This window comes from Cryptomeria japonica, chromosome 2, assembly GCF_030272615.1.
Source record: "Cryptomeria japonica chromosome 2, Sugi_1.0, whole genome shotgun sequence".
Classification (NCBI taxonomy): Eukaryota; Viridiplantae; Streptophyta; class Pinopsida; order Cupressales; family Cupressaceae; genus Cryptomeria; species Cryptomeria japonica.
Genome location: NC_081406.1, coordinates 110246797 through 110267599, shown reverse-complemented (window position 1 = coordinate 110267599; position 20803 = coordinate 110246797).

The window sequence follows — 20803 nt, the reverse complement described above, 5'->3', positions numbered from 1 at the left end:
CTTATACTCCATTTGAAGATTTTACTTATACTCCATTTGAATATTTTACTTATACTCCATTCGAAGATTCTTTAGATGGGACTAGCTCTGACAGCTAAGGAAAAGAAGCTAGATAGTCATGGGGATTAGTTTCTACATGTAAAATTATTATAATTCATGATAATAAGTATTTTGATCAATTATATTATAAATCTAGTTTTAATTAATTATTTTTTAATTTATAATCATTTAATAATTTTAACTAAATAATTATTAATTAAGATTATTATAATCTTAATAATAATTATGGTTATAACTATTCAATAATTAAATTACAATACTAAAAAGGAAAGTGCTAGCCACTGCATGACACTTGTTATGAATGTGCAACTTCACACTTAAGTGAAAATACAATGAATAATCCATGTTGAAGAAAAATGAAAAATGTTAAAAAATTACATAATAACTCATAGATCTTATGTATCAGATTTTTTTATTATTTTGTTATGATAAATTGTATGTGTGAAGACTTATATTTCAATGTGAAATATTAGTTAGGGAATGTTAGCTTGAGTTGTTAAAATGACTCGTATATTTAAAGAGTTGCTTTAGGAGGATTGCTATAATATAGGATATGAGCGGGGTATTCAGCATATAAACCTTTCTATTTAACTCATAAGCTCTCATCAAATTTGTAATAGAAATACTAAAATACAACCCAAAAAAAATAGGCAAGGATAAAAATAGATCATGAAATTTGTCCTCATCCTATGACTTGAGACACAAAGAAGTATATGATTTAAGTAAAATTAAGATGTATTGTGAAAAGGGGTCTAAATAATTAAACAACTAGTTACTTAAATACCCCCTCACTCTAACATTTATCTTAAGTGCAACTTAGGGAGAAGCCGAAACCTATAAATGACAAATGCATAAAATGCAAATAATAGATCTCAATAATTGTGCTTTATTGTTAGCATAAGCTTAGCTTCTTGCAATGGTGATTACCTATTGCATTACAGGCTACTATGACAGCTAATAACCACATCATTTCACCTATATATGTTTGTATCCCTACACATCAATAATCAATTAAGTTCCTTTATGTTCTTTCATTTGGTATAAGAGTGCTCTTTTCCCTTGAGTGCCTATGAATGTGATTTACACCTATGCATAAGATCTAAGCCACATTTTTTCTTGAGACAACACACTCACATTTGCATTGCAAGAAGGAACTATCCAATAGAGGCTTGAGCTCATATCCAATGATGGGATGAGTGAGCATCTATCTAGCGATGGTACAGTTTTTAGAGGTACAAAAAATATGAAAGGCAAAGAAGAGGCATGAGCATGAGTAATCTGTAAGAGAGCACAAAAACTACTATGTGGGATCAGAATTGAGTCATCGTCCATTACATTGGAGGATAAAATAATTATCAATCAAAATTTAAGCCCATGTTGGCATGAAGAATGGCATGATGAAGAAAATGTTCAAAACCTTTGGTGATTTCATTTCTTATTTAAGTTTACACGACTTTTTTTCAATTTCTTTACCAGTGAATCATAGTTTCTTGTCTTATCAATTCTCATAGAAGACAAATGAAGGGAGAAATTTTTTCATGGCTACTTAAGTGATTTAACTAGTGGAAAATTTATTATATCTTGTGAATGCCAAACTTTCCAAAATATGCCATTAGTGATGTCAACAATCATGAAGCCTAAGATGCAATTCATGACAACACTCATTTCTATTTTTGCCTACTACAAAATACTGAAAATGTATAGCTTGATGAGTTGATTCAAAAAATCAATGGTATTGCATCTATCTCAAAATGATAAGTTGATTCAGAAAATCAATGGTATTGCATGTATCTTAAAATGATTAGTTGATTCATAAAATATCAATTTCATGCATGTTGGCAAATGTAGATGCAATACCATTGATTTTCCAACATGAATGACATTGATTAGTGTTGGTATAATGTCCTCACTCTAGGAAATTCTAGTAATCCCCTATAGTGGTGGTGATTCTCGATAAATGAGATGACTCTTAACTCACATAAGCATAGAGCATATCTTATAAACCAATAAAATGAGGCACCTTATGAGGATATATAAGGTGTACAACTAATTGCGACATCAATCATAGTGTGCTTCTTCTCTCCCAAACCTCACATCCCATGAGAGATGTTTGGTTGATTGACTCTAGTGCTCAGAAACGTATGATAAAAAAAAAAGATATTTTTGATACAATGACTGATCAACCCACTATTGGTTAGGTTTAGATAGAATATAATAAGGAGTATGTTGTAGAAGGAATTGGCAATTTCACCATTCCTCTTAGGATGAGAAGATATACTCCCCTAAAAGGTGCTTTATGTTCTAGGTTTGATGAAAAATCTCTTGTCTGTCAGTCAACTTTTTGAATCACAACCTTAAGGTAGAGTTCTAGATCAAGGAAGGTATCAAGTCCCATCTAACCTAATGAGATGATACAATCGTTTCTTGAGCTTTCATGAAGGATCATTTTTGTACTAGATTTAGTCTCATCCTTTGCATTTTATCTATCTTTATGGTCAAGTCTACTGCTCTCTCGCATTATTTCTATGGACATATTTCTATTGGTTCCCTCTATTAGCTCAATTCTAAGAAGATAGTAAGATTCTTTTCTCAATTTTATCATTCCTTGCCTATGTTTCATGTATGTCTTACTAGAAAATAAAATCAGGATATAGAGAAGTAGAGGAAAAAGGATTGAGGAAGAGGTGAGATAGGTTTAGAGAGGGAGGGAGGATGAGGAAGATCAATCATTTTTTCTTCATAGAAAAAAAATAACTATAATATGACCATGTTGTAATATTTTGTTTGAAAATTTTCAACCCTTAGGATTAGATTTAACATGGGCATCTAGCTCAAAGGTTGGACTTACATGTTAATACCCATAGGCATTTTTTTTTACAATTTTTACAAAAATGGCATATATCAAGCATGTTATCCATCAAGTTTACCCATCTTTTAAGTTAAAAAATAGTATACCAATGTTGAGCTCTCTCTTAGCATTTTAGCAATAGAAATTTATTTACATTTAAATTATGTTAAGGTTTTGATCTTTAACTTATTTTGTTGGTATCTTCATTTTTTGTCAGAAAGCTATGTATGCTATTTTTGGATTCATTTTTTCCATTCATTAAAATTTGAAATAAATATATTTTTAGATACTATAGCATCGTAAATTGTATCCCTACACAATTTTTCCCTCACCTAGGCCTCACATTTGCATTTCAACCTCTTGTGCCCTAATTCTATTTTGATTATACTCACATGTCCCACCTAAATTTTAGCATCCTATGTACCTATGTGGGACCCTATTCAACTTTTAATCTAGATTTGTAGGACTAGGATTCCGTAGGCCCCATGGTCCCAGGAATAGGAGACCCTAGGAACCATGGTCCTTCCAAAAAGGACCCAGATTTTGACCCTACAATGGCCGCATTTAGAGGAAGAAAAATATTCTCCTTGTCAAACTACCTCAAAGTTGTAAAAATATTTGGTCCAGCTAGGTATAAAAGTAGGCCTAACCCCCTCATTTTGTAACCTCTCAATATACATCAAGTTGGAATTCAATTAAACTCTATCAAATTCAAGTGAGAAAGCAATCAAACATCCTCAAGGTGGTGAAGGAGAGGTCAAAGTTAAAAATTCAAGCATGCCTGATGGAATCCAGACTTTATGAAGACATCCTACATGGAATTATCAACATCAGCAAGAAGAATTCAATTCAAGATTTATCAAGGTATCAAGTTCCAATTCAATAATTCCAAATTCAAATCTAGCCTCAATGCCATCAAAAGACAAGATTTTCAATTCAATCAATTCCATAATTTCCAAGTTTAGTTTCAATTTCAATTCAAGAGTTAATTCCAAACCTATGTTTAAATTGGACAATCCCCTATCAACAACACTATTTCTATTTTTTTGTTTGTTTATAGAAGACAAAATGTAGGATCTGTAGACACCATATGACTCATAACCCCCAATATGACCTAATGTGACCCCTATGGACACCATATGACTCATAACGACCCAATATGGTGTCATAAGGAGTCATGTGTTGTCTTTAGGGGTCATATGGTGTCCCATGACCCCTTAGGACACCATATGACCCATAATGACACAATCTGGTGTATTAAGGGGTCATATGGTGCCTTAAGGGGTTGTAGGACACAATATGACCCCTTAGGACACCATAGGACCCATAACAACCCAATATGGTATCTTAAGGGGTCATATAGTGTCCTAAGGGATCGTATGACACAATATGATCCCTTTGGATACCATATGACTCATAATGACCCAATATGGTGTGATAAGGGGTCGTATGTTGTACCCAGGGGTCATATGGTGTCCCATGACCCCTTAGGACACCATATGACCCATAACGACACAATTTGGTGTCTTAAGGGGTCATATGGTGTCCTAAGGGGTCGTAGGACATAATATGACCCCTTAGGACACCATATGACCCATAACGACCCAATATGGTGTCTTAAGGGGTCGTATGGTGTCCTAAGGGGTCGTAGGAAATAATACGACCCCTTAGGACACCATATGATCCATAATGATCCAATATGATGTCATAAGGGGTCGTATGTTAACCTTAGGGGTCATATGGTGTCCCATGAACCCGTAGGACACAATATGACCCATAACGATATAATTTGGTGTCTTAAGGGTTGATTTGGTGTCCTAAGGGGTTGTAGGACACAATATGACCCCTATGGAGACCATATGACTCATAACAATCCAATATGGTGTCATAAGGGGTTGTGTGTTGTCCTTAGGGGTCATATGGTGTCCCATGACCCCTTAGGACACCATATGACCCATAATGACATAATTTGGTGTCTTAAGGGGTCATATGGTGTCTTAAGGAGTTGTAGGACACAATATAACCCCTTAGGACACCATAGGGCCACTAACGGCCCAATATTGTGTCTTAAGGGGTCATCTGGTCTCCTAAGAGGTCGTAGGACCCAATATGACCCCTTTGGATACCATATGACTCATAACGACCCAATATGGTGTCATAAGGGGTCGTATGTTGTCCCCAGGGGTCATATGGTGTCCCATGACCCCTTAAGACACAATATCAACCATAACGACACAATTTGGTGTCTTTAGGGGTCATATGGTGTCCTAAGGTGTCGTAGGACACAATATGACCCCTTAGGACACCATATGACTCATAAAGACCCAATATGGTGTCATAAGGGGTCGTATGTTGTCCTTAGGGGTCATATGGTGTCCATGACCCCTTAGCACACAATATGACCCATAACAATATAAGTTGGTGTCTTAAGGGGTCATATGGTGTCCTAAGGGGTTGTAGGACACAATATGACCCGTTACGACACCATATGACCTATAACGACCCAATATGGTGTCTTAAGGGGTCATATGGTGTCCTAATGGGTTGTAGGACACAATATGACCCTTGAGGACATCATAGGACCCATAACGACCCAATATAGTGTCATAAGGGGTTGTATGTTGACCTTAGGGGTCATATGGTGTGCCACGACCCCTTAGGACACAATATGACCCATAATGACACAATTTGGTGTCTTAAGGGGTCATATGGTGTCCTAAGGGGTCGTAGGCCACAATATGACCCCTATGGACACCATATGACTCATAATGACCCAATATGGTGCCATAAGGGTCATATGTTATCCTTAGGGGTCCAATGGTTCCCATGACCCCTTAGGATGCCATATAACCCATAATGACACAATTTGGTGTCTTAAGGGATCATATGGTGTCCTGAGGGGTCATAGGACACAATATGACCCCTTAGGACACCACAAGACCCATAACGACCCAATATGGTATCTTAAGGGGTCATATGGTGTCCTAATGGGTCATAGGACACAATATGACCCCTTAGGACAACATAGGATCCATAACAATCCAATATGGTGTCATAAGGGGTTGTATGTTGTCCTTAGGGGTCATATGGTGTCCCATTACCCATTAAGATACCATATGACCCCTAATGACACAATTTGGTGTCTAAAGGGGTCATATGGTGTCCTAAGCAGTCGTAGGACATAGTATGACCCCTTAGGACACCATAAGACCCATAATGACCCAATATGGTTTCATAAGGGGTCGTATGTTGTCCTAAGGGGTCATACGGTGTCCCATGACCCCTTAGGACACAATATGACCTCTTAGGACACCATAGGACCCATAACTACCCAATATGGTGTCTTAAGGGGTCATATAGTGTCCTATGACCCCTTAGGACACAATATGACCTCTTAGGACACCATAGGACCCATAACTACCCAATATGGTGTCTTAAGGGGTCATATAGTGTCCTAAGGGTTCGTGGGACACAATATGACCCCTTAGGACACCATTTGACCTCTTATGACCCAATATGGTGTCGTAAGGGGTCATATGGTGTCCTAAGGGGTTATAGGATACAACATGACCCCTTAGGACACCATATGACCCCTAACGACACCATATGATGTCATAAAAGGTCAAATGACCCATAACAACACTGTACAGAGTCATAAAGGATCATATTGTGTCCTAAGGGGTCATATGTTGTCTTAAAAGGGTCATATGACACAATATGACCCATTACGACACAATTTTGTCTTAAGGGGTTATATGGTGTCCTACGGGGTTGTAGGACACAATATGACCCCTTAGGACACCATAGGACTCATAATCTCTCTCTTCCCCTTCCCTAATCTCTCTATCTCTCTCTCCCTTCCCTCTCCCCATCTCTCCCCCCTTCACCCTCCCCATCTCTTATCTATCTCTCTATATCCCCCTCTCTCTCTCCTAATCTCTCTCTCTCTCTCTCTCTCCCCACTCCCCCCTCTCCCTCTCCCTAATATCATATACTAATTTATTTATAAATTAATATATTAAAATATTATATATTAATATATTAATAAAAAATAGATTAATTATGTGCAAATTTAGTTAGTGAATTTACTTATTAAAATCGGATATCCTATTTTACCAGATATCTGATTTTTGTTGTACAAATTTCAAATTTTGGCTCGGGAATGCTTTGGGATTTGACTTGGAAGTGACAAGCCTGGAAAGTCAATTGAAAAAACGTGTTTTTCAATATTCCTTGATTTTCCAAACTTTACACTAGTGGCTGATGACTTTTTTTGTAGCCAAAAATGATAAAACGAAAAGGGTTTTTTAAGGAAGTTCTCAGCTTTCTAACAATATAAGGCTTGTCTTATTTCGACTTTAATAAATAATAATTATTTATTTTCTAATTGAAATCTGACAATAGTCTTGATTGATAGACTGATTGAAAAACACTCATAACTTTCAAATGGTATAACATTTTTTGAATCTGAAACATGCATCACATCCTATGATTTGTCTACTATAGGGAAAAATTAAAAAAAAAAAAATTCATAAGGTTTTGACCAAGTTAACATGGTCACACGTAGGAGTTTTTGAAATTATGAAAAGTTGTAGTAAAAAATTCATAAATAATTATTTCCTTTATAAAAAAAATTTAAAAAAATTGTGTCACATCCGAACGTGAGTCTAATACTTATATTATATATATTATTGTAGACGTATAAAAATGACCATATTCCTAAATGAATATTTTATGTTCATTTCTCTATTTAATTAAATCCAATTTAATTAAATTATCCACATTCCTCTATTTAATTAAGTAAATTACTCAATTTATTTAAATTAAATTCACTATATCCATTTAATGAATAAATCATTTTATTCAATTAAATCCCCCCTATCCACTTTTAATTAAATTCAAATTTAATTAAATAGTTACCCTAAATGGAATAAATCTAATTTATTTAATTGCAATCAAATTGAATGAAATTCTTTATTTCAATTAAATCCTATTATCCTTCCATCCACTTGCAAAATCCTACATCTCCCACTTGCCTTCCTAAACCCCTTTCTAATCTCTTCTAGAATCTTCTAATCGCTTTTAATTAACCTAACCCCTCCTCTAAACTTTGTCACATCCCTAAGCAAAGGGAAGTCACTTCTCAAACCCTCAAACTCTTTGATAACCATTAAAGGCTTTCAACCTTCAACCACTTAATTCCTCAAAGTCTTTGATAACCATTAAAGGCTTTCAACCTTCAACCACTTAATCCCCCAAAGTCTCCAATAACCATTAATGGTTCACTCAAACCCTCTTACATGGCTAAAACATTTATTTTGACTCAACCTTCATCCAACCCAAGGGTCTCATTAGGCCTTTAATGCTTTGACCATGATTATCTCTTAATCATTTGCACAAAGGTTTATCCTTGGATTAACTCTTAATCCAGTAGGTAATCCTAACTTAAGCTTGACCCTTACCCTCTAGATAACCATAAGGTCTCATCAGGCATTTAATGTCTCCAACCCCTTCTCTCAACCTAGCCCTATGTTGACACTTGTCACCATTTCATTGGTGCAATTTGTAAACATGGATCCCCAACTTTCAAATTCAACCCTTGATCAACTCTTTCAATCCTGACCATCCATTGCCCTATTTTTGCTATAAATAGAGCTCTCATTCCTCCATTTTTAACAATCATCCTTCAAATTTGTAGCATCACACTTATGCTCAAATACATTCAAGCTTTCATATCTCATTTTATGCTCATCATTTTAGCCTCTTTTAAATCAAGAATTATTCTAAACATGCATGTTTATAATACTTTCTTTATCATTTAGCTCAATCATAGACTAAATATATCATGTTAGGATAGTATTCATACTAACCTTGTCATCTTATAGTTAGTTCATTGCATTTCTAGAATCATACATAGTTTAGCATACCTTTCATACTAAAATCTATCAAAGCATCCCCCGTTCTTGCATTTGCCATCCCTAAACCATTTTGCTCAATGATCTGAGAGCAAAAACATTGGTTTGAGGGACATTGTGAGATAGAGAACCATGGGACCCACCTTGGGAAGCTGAGTAATACATCGTTACTCCATAGCTTGCACCAAGAAGTCCTCTGTGTGTGTGTGGACTAGTATTTTGAAATATTTTTCACATATTGAGTTTTATCAACCCACTTTTCCCGCATACATTTCTGGCGCCCACCGTGGGGCTAGACCCCATATATCAAATCGGTTTTTGAATTTAACCACTTTTGCAGGTCTGCAGGAAAGATGAATCAGCGCGTGGGAAACATTCCCTGGCGCATCCGGTTAACAATCTAGCACATCCCGCTTACTGTTTAGCGCATGGGGTCTATACTCTAGCGCGTGAAGTCCTTTCTTTAGCGCATGACTTCGACTAATCTTTTCCTGTAGGTATCAACGCGGGAGAAAAATAGAGTAGCGCATCCGGTTAACAGTCTAGCGCATCTCGCTTACTATTTAGCATGTGGAGTCTATAATCTAGTGCATGAAGTCCTTTCTTTAGCGCATGACTTCCACTAATATTTTCTTGTAGGTCTCGACGTAGGAGAAAAATAGAATAGCGCATCGGGAAAACAACTTAGCGCATTGGGGGCACATAATAGCACGTGGGTGTTTTTTCTTAGCGCACCCGTGCAATAGTTTAGTGCATAGAGTTGGCAGAGCCAAAAATTTATGACAGAGTCAAAAATTAGGCTTGTGGGAGGCATAATATATATGGAATATAACATTTAAGTATAAGAAAGAGAAAAGAGAAGAGGAAGAGGAAATGTCACTTATACTTTGAGTTATATTCCATATATATTGTCAGGATGTTTGAGAGGGGTTTCAGACCTCTAGGAGTTGTAATGCAAAATCTAGTTTTTGGAAGATCTTCCAAATTTCAGACTTAGTCAAATTTCAGGGCATTTCAGGATCAGGATTGTAAAATTTGTAACCAAGATCAGAATTTAGGCTTGTGTAAGCCCACACTAACATTTGATCACTGACTGTGTGCAGGTTCTAATATTTTTTGTGCAGGGGAAGGAGCAAGTTTAGAGGCTTTAAGTTTCTTTTTTTACTTTCTTTCAACAAAAGTTGGTTAAAAAAAAAAAAAACTCACTCTCCTTTTTGCAAAAGTTAAAATAAATCTCATCATTTCATTTGGATGCATAAAATGAACTTCATGCCTTCCTTTTTGGTGTTTTAAAAATAAAACTTCATCTTTTCTTTATTGCAAGGTAAAAAGAATAACAAACTTCATATTTGCTTTCTTGCAAGATTAGAGGAAAAACACTTCATTTTGGAAGCTGTAAAAAGAACCAACAATCTTTACTTTGGCAAAAGTTTTAAAAAGAACCTCATCATCCTTTGGTATTTAAAAGGATTCACTTCATTTTGCAAAGTAAAAGAACCTCATCTTCACTTTGTGCAAGGCAAAGAGGGAAAGTTTTCCCCTATCGACTTTAATTTTGTTGACCAAACATCACGATTTACTTTGTTGACCAGGCTTGTTTTACAAAAATTTTGGAAATACACACTTTGCTATGAAGGGTTAAAAAGAACATCATGCTTGTTGGAGCAACATCTCCAAATAGAAGTTAGAAAATCATTGTCTTGAGGGCTAAAAAGAACAACTTGGTTGCCTTGTCTCGAAAGTGGAAGGTATATGCTCTCCCCATAACTGGGTGACCAAAAAGCCAAACCACTCTTAAGCTTTCTGTACTTCAAGCATTTACATCCTTTAGTAGGCCTGCCTTCCCGAGGGGTTGAAAAACTCTTAAAGCCATTCTTTGGCTGGTGTGAAGGGAACGACCTAAGTGGGGAACGACTTTGACGCCAAGAATTCCAACCCACTATAATCAAATGTGGAAAGTGACGAAAGTTCTTTTCAACGGTTGCGCGCAGTGATTAGCCTTCCCCCAGTATCCTTGAGATACGTAAAGCCTTTGTTCTAAAGGTTGGGAAGCCTCCTGAGGGATTTTATCACTGACGGCCGAACAGGAAGCCTGATTACAAACCATAGAAATAGAAACCTTGAACTGAGTCAGTCGCCAAACATTGGCAATATCATAATGCAAGGGTGGGGAAGAATCCGCCCCCAAGATTACTCACCATATATCTCCCAAGATAACTACTCAATTGTGAAGAAATTCACTTTGAGTTAAATTCTGGCAAAAGGCAAAAAAACGGGCGCCCTCTAGGGGGTGACAAGGCTGTTTGAGCTGACGGAGTATCGAGACTAGTGAGCTATGATATTGTCAATGACCCTTGAATAAAGAGTCTATCTGATGTGTCTTTTGTTGTAAATCAAACCAGTGATAACATCGAGGATTTGAACACATCCTCAAAAGAATATACACTCAATGTTTAGCATTAGGATGATCATTATCTTCATGTGTGCTATGTATTCTTGTCACAAATGTTAAAATATCTTGCAAAGTATCCAACAATCAAACTCAAAAGTCAGTTCAAACAAGGAAGAATCATAAAGTGGAGAAGATTTCCAAATCCAACAAAGCATCTTTTGAGATGGTTATCAACATTTCAACTATCTTTAGGAAAGACTTTCATCCAACAAGATTAGGGGAATATCAAACCAAGTGATCAAGAATTTATCTATTCGACGTAGTAAGCTTAAGTATCCAAAAAGAAATCATCCATCAAAATCACAAGTGTTAAAAATTCCAAAAATCATAGAAAAACAACCAAGTCAAAATATATCAGAGCAGTTTAGCGCGTGAGAGCAACTTCTTAGCGTGTGCGGACCATCTTTTAGCGCATTAAACCTTCATCTTAGCGCATTAAGTCTTAACATTAGCGCTTCATATAAATCCAATTCTAGCAGTTTCAAGTAGCGCATTTTGAAAATAGTTTAGCGCATTAAAGCATCAGCTTAGCGCGTGGAAGCCAAACTTTAGCGCGTATGGTTTAACAGTTAGCGCATTGGTGGCCCATGTTGGTGCATGACCTTTTTGAACCAAGACAAAAGAAAAATAAACTAGTTAGCGCGTATCAGGGGGCAATGTAGCGCGTTGAGAATTTTTTTAGCTCATCTAGTGTCTGGCTTAGCGCATGATCAAAACAGAAAAACAGAGGGCAAAACCAGGAGGAATTTTAAAAATTTCAGAAACATTTTCAAAAACTTTTTTTCATCAGCATCATTTTCATCAAACAAGAATAGCAAAAACAAACCGTTAAGACTGTTTCTTGAGCTAATTTGTGTCAAAACAAAAGTTGTAAAATCCTAAACAAATCACACGATAAAAGATGTCTCTCCTATCATAATGCGGAAACCTCATCATCAGTATCAATAGAATCCCTTACCATCTTTCGGATTTTATCTCACAAACACCACTTGTTTAAAATTTTCAAATTGTCAAATCAAGTTTCCATATCGGGAAGCTTCTTTCCATATCATTTGACACGCTTTGTCGTGAAGGGGCATCTAAACCTTCACTCTGATAAAGTAAGATTTGACATTTTTCAAACAAGATCAACTGAATCCAAACCAATCAAAGGAAACCATTGATCACTCATGCATGACTAATCCTCATATTCTGAGAAGAAAGAACCTTTATCGTAACATCACGTTGAAGAAACAACAACCTTGTTTTTCCAAATTCATCAAAAGAAACAAGTTCTTATACATTAATCGTCAACTAGTCAAATCTCATCGGGTATTCCTTCATCACGTCAAACGTTATATCCAAAACAAATCCAGCGAATTTGACAAAGAACCCGTGAAGACAAGAGCATACTGTCAAAAGTCTGCTTTTAATCAAATCAAAACACCAGAGAAATCATTTCCAAATCAAACAAGTCAGTCTCAGAACAAAAGTTTTCAAATCCAAAACTAGCTAAAGATAAGACTTTATCCTATCAAAATCAGGTATTATCATCACCTTGATCAAAAGGTCCATCATCTAAAGGATTCTATCAAACAACATACCAAGTTTAAACCTTAAGTTGTCAAATCAAGTTTCCATATCGGGAGACTTTATCCATATCATTTGACACACTTTGTCGTGAGGGGGCATCTAAACCTTCATTTGATAAAAGTAGACTTAAGTTTTCAAACGAAGTATCTCAATCCAAACATCAAAGAAAACCATTGATCATTTGTGTATGACCACTCCTCAAATTTTGAGACGAACAAGTCTTCATCACAAAACTAAGTTAAAGAAGAGACAACCTAGTCCTAGGGCCCTTATCAAAAGGAGTAAATTTCTCTGTGTCAACCTATCAAAAGCATCAACTTTGATCGTTCATCATCAAACCAAGAAAAAGGAAACTCAGTCAAAGGAAATGAGTCCTAGCCTAAATCAAGATCACAATATCATGACTTCCCAATCTAATCCCATTTTTTATCAAGATCCCACCTATCAAGAATCTTATGATGATCCCCTAATCTTTTGGTATTCCATCCATGAGGATCCCCTTTCATCTCAAGTGCAGAGTCCCATTCAACATCCACCTCCTAATAAAAATCATGATATTCCTTCCATATCCTCCACTATTCTAATTCAAAATCAAGAGAAAAGCACAAAAACAAATGATCCTACTCCAAGTCAAGATCAAGATCAAGGAATCTCTTCATCCTCCAAATCTATCTTAGGTCCTTTCATTCCCAAGTCAATCTCTTCATCCTCCAAATCTATCTTAGGTCCTTTCATTCCAAAGTCAAACTCTTCTTCTTCTAAATCTATCTTAGGTCCTTTTATTCCACAATCAAACTCTCCATCCCTTTCATCCATCTTGGGTCCTTACTTCCCTCCATCCACCAATCCATCACCTTAAATGATCCATAAGAAAGATCAACGAGGAGCACATCTTTGAAATTATTTCAACCCTCTATCTAAACATCTTTCCAAAACTATTCTTCTATCATTTCCTCTATCTATTTTGGGTCCTTTTGTCCCAAAATTCAATTTTCCTCCATCTCTTCATCACTTCTCAAGTACCAACACTCATCCTGAAAACATTTCTATCTATCCTTGCACAAATCTTCAAACATTCTATCTATTATCCAACACCTCTTTCCATCCCTTTCATTCAATCCTTCGCATAAAATCTTTCATCTGTGAGATAGGTGTTTGTGTCATTTTGTCACATACTTGCCCATGCTCGAATCTAATGTTCAGTTTCCTAGATATCTATTCATCAAATGCTTTAGAATCCAAGGTTGTTCCTCTTTAACATTTTCTTTTGGTTGGGATACACACTCAATCCAGAAAAGAACCACTTATCGTATCTTGGTACTGACATCTTTTGATTACTATATCTCATACACTTAATTGATTGCTCTAAATCATTGTGATCTCTTAAATTGAAGACATGGCTAGTGAAAAATCTAAAATCTTGCTTCAGTTCCATTGTAATTATCAGACCCATGTAAGTTTCATCACTTACAAGCCAATGCAAGAAAAATAGAGAGCAAAAAGAAATATCAAAAGAATGAGCAAGAAAGTGCATATCAAGAAAAGCAAAATGCAATGAAAAGAAATATCAAAATGATTGGCTATAGGAACATGCAAGTAACTCCATCAGGGCTATGGACACCTGGCTAGCAATGGAGCAATATTTGTGAAATTACAGCGATAACCTCGTCGGGGCTATGGACGCTCACTGGCAGTGAGGCTCTATCCAGGATGCTTTTCAAGTCAAGGTAACTCATGTAGCTAGCCATGTTGGATTCTGAGGATTACAATGATTATATGAGCCAGAATGAACCCACTTGCACACACATGGGTAATCAAAGACTAAGTACCTTGATCCAGTTTGGGATTCTTATTCCCTTTTGAGTCTGCTTCCTAGTTGCTAGAAATGTTCAGTTGAAATTTTCTAGAGGTTCTAAGTGTGGGTTGGGTCTCTATCTTTGAAAAGTTCAAGAACACTTATTCAGATGATGCTAAATACTATGACAATCTTACATATCACCTTTTTGCAAATGGAAACCTCTATGCTTGGGGGGCAAAGTTCATCCACTCTATTCTTCTTACCATATCTCCCATTATCCTTCCTCCAATATCCATTACCCTATCTAACTTCATCATTATCTATAATATTGCTTCACCTCATCCATATCCTCTAATCCATATCCCTTATCCTATCTATTCATATATTCTATCATCCAATTATTTCTACAATCTTGCTTCACTCTAATCCATATCCCTTATCCTATCTATTCATATCTTCTATCATCCAATTATTTGTACAATCTTGCTTCACTCTAATTCATATCTATCTATCCTATCTATTCATTACTTCCATCATCCAGTGCTATCTATATCCTATCTCTATCCATATCCCCTTTTTCATCCTTGATCTTGATCAAAACTATGGACAACAAATCTATTTCCACCTCAATGGTTCAGTCATCCATTCATCCATTCCTTGTCTTGATATACATTGGGGCAACCAAATACATCTTTCTTCTAATCCAAAAAATCCAAAAAATCAAAATATCCAAAAACTCAAAAAAATCAAAATATCCAAAAAACTAAAAATCAACAAAATAAAAAAAAATCAAAGCATGAACACATGGACCATCCATCAAATCAGATCAACAATAGGAAAACTTTCAAAGCCTGCAATCAAACTTATCACATGTCTTGTTAATCAATTCATTACTTGAAATCAACATCAACATCAAACATGTCTTATACAGGGATAGGTACACTCAAAACCAAACAGATCGATCTTATACGGGGTACTCACTCTTTGAAACCAGACATTCCTATCAATCATCAAGTCTTGATAATCAATCCATCTATCAAAATCAACATCAACATCAACATCAACATGTCTTATACAAGGATAGGTACACTCGAAACCAGACAGATCGGTCTTATACGGGGTACTCACTCTTTGAAACCAGACATTCTTATCAATCATCGACCAAATCATAACAATGACATCAATCAGTATGACTGCTGGATTTTATTATAGTTAGCCTTATCTTTATCAATTGATGGAAATACATGTTTCACAAAACATATTGTACATATCATATCCACCCATCTGAGGCATCACCAGAAATTCACAAATGCTTATCAATCTTGGACATACTTAGTGTAGTCACTGTCCTTGGTTTATCTGAAACAATTATCCAAATAATATCCCACCATGGCTAGGTGATCAGTGTACATATCTATATCAAATTAGTATCAACAAAAAGGGGCAAAATCCTGGCCTCACTAGGGGCCTTTCCCCTTCAAATTTTTCAACATCAGACCAAAAACATAGCAAGACAACAAGGATCAAAACAACCAACAAATACCAAATGACAATGTGAGAAGGCTAAACATCACAGACTTGAACTGATTTCAACTAAACAAAGATCTATTTACAAGATGTTTTAATTGACAAGAATACATTTCCAATAGAATGCATGATTACTTATGGTTGTTAATTTTTGCTTATCATATCTCCTGAGCACCTCCAGGATGTCTTACGACTAGAGAAGCAAGGAAGGAATGTGATGTTTTATTTGTCTTCTATCTGTGAGTGAAGTCTTTTACCATGCAAATTTGTCCTATGAAGAAATTAGGTGGCATATCACTGAGGACATTTCGGATTTGTATGGGACAAAGGTTAACTCTTGTATGTTTACGCAATACGCACTCAGGTCGTCCTGGTTCAATTATACCTTGACGCTTGTGCTATCTTGCAAAATCAAAAATCATGTAAATTTTTCTCAGGTCATTATGGTTCAATTATACCATTTTGCTTGTATAAATTTTCAACATATCTTAAACAAATCAATGCTCAATGATGATATCTACAAAGAAAGCAAACAAATGGCTATATCGGATGGCAAATGCAGAATGAGGATGGTACCAAAAACATAGTTGCATATCACTTTACACATAGCTACATATCATTTTACAATTAGTTGCATATCATTTTACAATTAGTTGCATATCATATCATACATCTCATTTTCAAAATATCATTCATCATTCATCATTGCATCCCTCACATGCATATCTATCACATCATCATGGAATCTTTCTTCACTTTCATATCTTCTATCATTCTTCTAAACTATCTTCTATCATTCTTCTAAACTATCTTCATCATTCTTCCAAACTATCTTCTATCATTCTTCCAAACTATCTTCTATCATGTCTTATACAGGATGTATCTTTCCTACAACTAGATGTTTTGATCAGCTCTTATACAGGATATATCGTTCCTGAAACTAGATGTTTTGATCAGCTCTTATACAGGATATATTGTTCCTGAAACCAGGTGTTTTGATCGGTCTTATATAGGATATATCATTCCTGAAACCAGACACTCGATCATCCATGTCTTATATAGGCGGTATCATTCCTAAAACCAGACGCTCAATCATCCATATCTTATACAGGCGGTATCATTCTTGAAACCAGATGCTCGATCATCCATGTCTTATACAAGAGGTGTCATACCTGAAAGAAGACTTACTCTCATTCCAATCAATCTAATCAATCTTATCAAACCCATGCATGCCATCACTATCGACTCTTCTATCTTTCAAACAACATTCTTCTTCTTTCGAGAGATCATTCATGCTTTGTGTGCACAAATGATCTCCTAAGGGGGCATTATCATATCAAATCTCAACAAGAAAAACAAATCCAATATCAGTTTCCACATCAAAACAAAGATATCAAAATCAAACTCACATCAACAACATGAAACAATTTTCTCATCTACATCAAGTTCAAAATCCTATCATTTCATATCAACTTGTAAAACAACTCAAGTTATCAAAAACCATATCAAAACTTTTAATACAACTCAAGTCTCCACAATCACATAAACTTGTAAAACAACTCAAGTTTCCCACCCATATCAGCTTGTAACACAACTCAAGTTTCCAACCCATATCAGCTTGTAACACAAATCAGGCTTCACACATTGAACTTGAAACAAGGTATGCAACTCATCATATCAAATCAAAAAATTTCAAAAAAAAAAATTGATTCATCTCCCGAGGGGGCATCACCATCAAAATATCGAATCTGGGGCATCACACATCAAATCAAATCTGGTATCACCATCAAATCAAATCTGGGGCATCACACATCAAATCAAATCTGGTATCACCATCAAAATATTGAATCTGGGCCATCACACATCAAATCAAATCTGGGGCACGACTTGCAAATCAAAAGATCGACACAAAAATTGCATTTGATCATAAATCATGATAAGGCATCATTTTGTTTGAAATAACATGTGCACACACGTCACTTCAAAGAGGGGCAAAATGTAGACGTATAAAAATGACCATATTCCTAAATGAATATTTTATGTTCATTTCTCTATTTAATTAAATCCAATTTAATTAAATTATCCACATTCCTCTATTTAATTAAGTAAATTACTCAATTTATTTAAATTAAATTCACTATATCCATTTAATGAATAAATCATTTTATTCAATTAAATCCCCCCTATCCACTTTTAATTAAATTCAAATTTAATTAAATAGTTACCCTAAATTGAATAAATCTAATTTATTTAATTGCAATCAAATTGAATGAAATTCTTTATTTCAATTAAATCCTATTATCCCTCCATCCACTTGCAAAATCCTACATCTCCCACTTGCCTTCCTAAACCCCTTTCTAATCCCTTCTAGAATCTTCTAATCGCTTCTAATTAACCTAACCCCTCCTCTAAACTTTGTCACATCCCCAAGCAAAGGGAAGTCACTTCTCAAACCCTCAAAGTCTTTGATAACCATTAAAGGCTTTCAACCTTCAACCACTTAATTCCTCAAAGTCTTTGATAACCATTAAAGGCTTTCAACCTTCAACCACTTAATCCCCCAAAGTCTCCAATAACCATTAATGGTTAACTCAAACCCTCTTACATGGTTAAAACATTTGTTTTGACTCAACCTTCATCCAACCCAAGGGTCTCATCAGGCCTTTAATGCTTTGACCATGATTATCTCTTAATCATTTGCACAAAGGTTTATCCTTGGATTAACTCTTAATCCAGTAGGTAATCCTAACTTAAGCTTGACCCTTACCCTCTAGATAACCATAAGGTCTCATCAGGCTTGTCACCATTTCATTCGTGCAATTTGTAAACATGGATCCCCAACTTTCAAATTCAACCCTTGATCAACTCTTTCAATCCTGACCATCCATTGCCCTATTTTTGCTATAAATAGAGCTCTCATTCCTCCATTTTTAACAATCATCCTTCAAATTTGTAGCATCACGCTTATGCTCAAATACATTCAAGCTTTCATAACTCATTTTATGCTCATCATTTTAGACTCTTTTAAATCAGGAATTAGTCTAAATATGCATGTTTAGAATACTTTCTTTATCATTTAGCTCAATCATAGACTAAATATATCATGTTAGGATAGTATTCATACTAACCTTGTCATCTTATAGTTAGTTCATTGCATTTCTAGAATCATACATAGTTTAGCATACCTTTCATACTAAAATCTATCAAAGCATCCCTCGTTCTTGCATTTGCCATCCCTAAACCATTTTGCTTAGTGATCTGAGAGCAAAAACATTGGTTTGAGGGACATTGTGAGATAGAGAACCATGGGACCCACCTTGGGAAGCTGAGTAATACATCGTTACTCCATAGCTTGCACCAAGAAGTCCTCTGTGTGTGTGTGGACTAGTATTTTGAAATATTTTTCACATATTGAGTTTTATCAGCCCACTTTTCCCGCATACAATTATGATTTTATAGTGATTAGGGTGGTCAGACATACGTCCACTTCTTATCTTTTTCCTGAAATTTTAGTACCACTGCATTGAAATTTGAAATTTTCATCAAATAGGATTTTTTTTTCAAAAAACAACTAGTAGCTTAGAAACTACGTTCAATTTTCTATAGATTCTCTTACATATTTTAAAAATAATGTTCAAAACTTATTCAAATTTTCATGTCAAGTTGCATAACTTGTTGCATTCTACACTCTTATGAGAATAGTTGATGTTGTCATTGATGGCAACTAATTGGCAAGCAACTGGCAAACATCTATCAACACATCGGTAGTTACTGACACTGGCAATAGACTTCTACATACACCGGCAGGTACCTCACCGACAGCGGCAATAATGCACACCGACACTCATGCCGACATGGAATAAACTTTGTTTATTGTTTTATATTGTAATTATCTTTTGTAAAATCCAACATGGCATATTGTAAAAGACTCATATATATGCATGAGATCTTATAGGTCATTTTGTAAAAGAAGAAAAAAAGGAGAGAGAGATGATAAAAAAAAAAGGTTAGATAATATTATGATATAGTTGATAGCGAAGGTTTTGGTAATAGACTAAGCTTAAACCGGTACTAAACCTAGCATAGTTGATGTTGATCTAAAGCGGTACATTGTATGGGATTTTGATAATCCATTTTGTAAGTCAGTGAGACTTCTTTTTGTGATTGAGCAGTGAGCTCTAGGCTGTTAGCCTTCCTGCATGTGCAGGCCCCTCATTATAAGTAATATTTATTCATTGGCCAGTGAGGGAATATTGTGGGTCACAAATCCTACCGAGGTTTTCCCACACTGGGTTTCCTCATTAAATATCTTGTGTTATGGTTTGTTCTCTATGTTGTCTCTATTATTCTTATTTTTTGCATTAATTCTTATTTACCGGTACACTGTTTTGGGATACAAAGTTCTTAATAAGTTTAAATATTCTGCTAACCGATTAGACACTGATTCACCTCCCCTCTTAGTGTCTTTGGGACTATCATTGATTCTAACAATTGGTATTAGAGCTTGGTCCTCTATTTTCAAATGCCTAACAACTTGAGGAAGATTCAAAAATTGGTACAGATGGAGAACTTAAGAAAACAATTGGAAGGAGCTCTTGTAGACTGTGATGCAGATAAATTAAAGAATATCA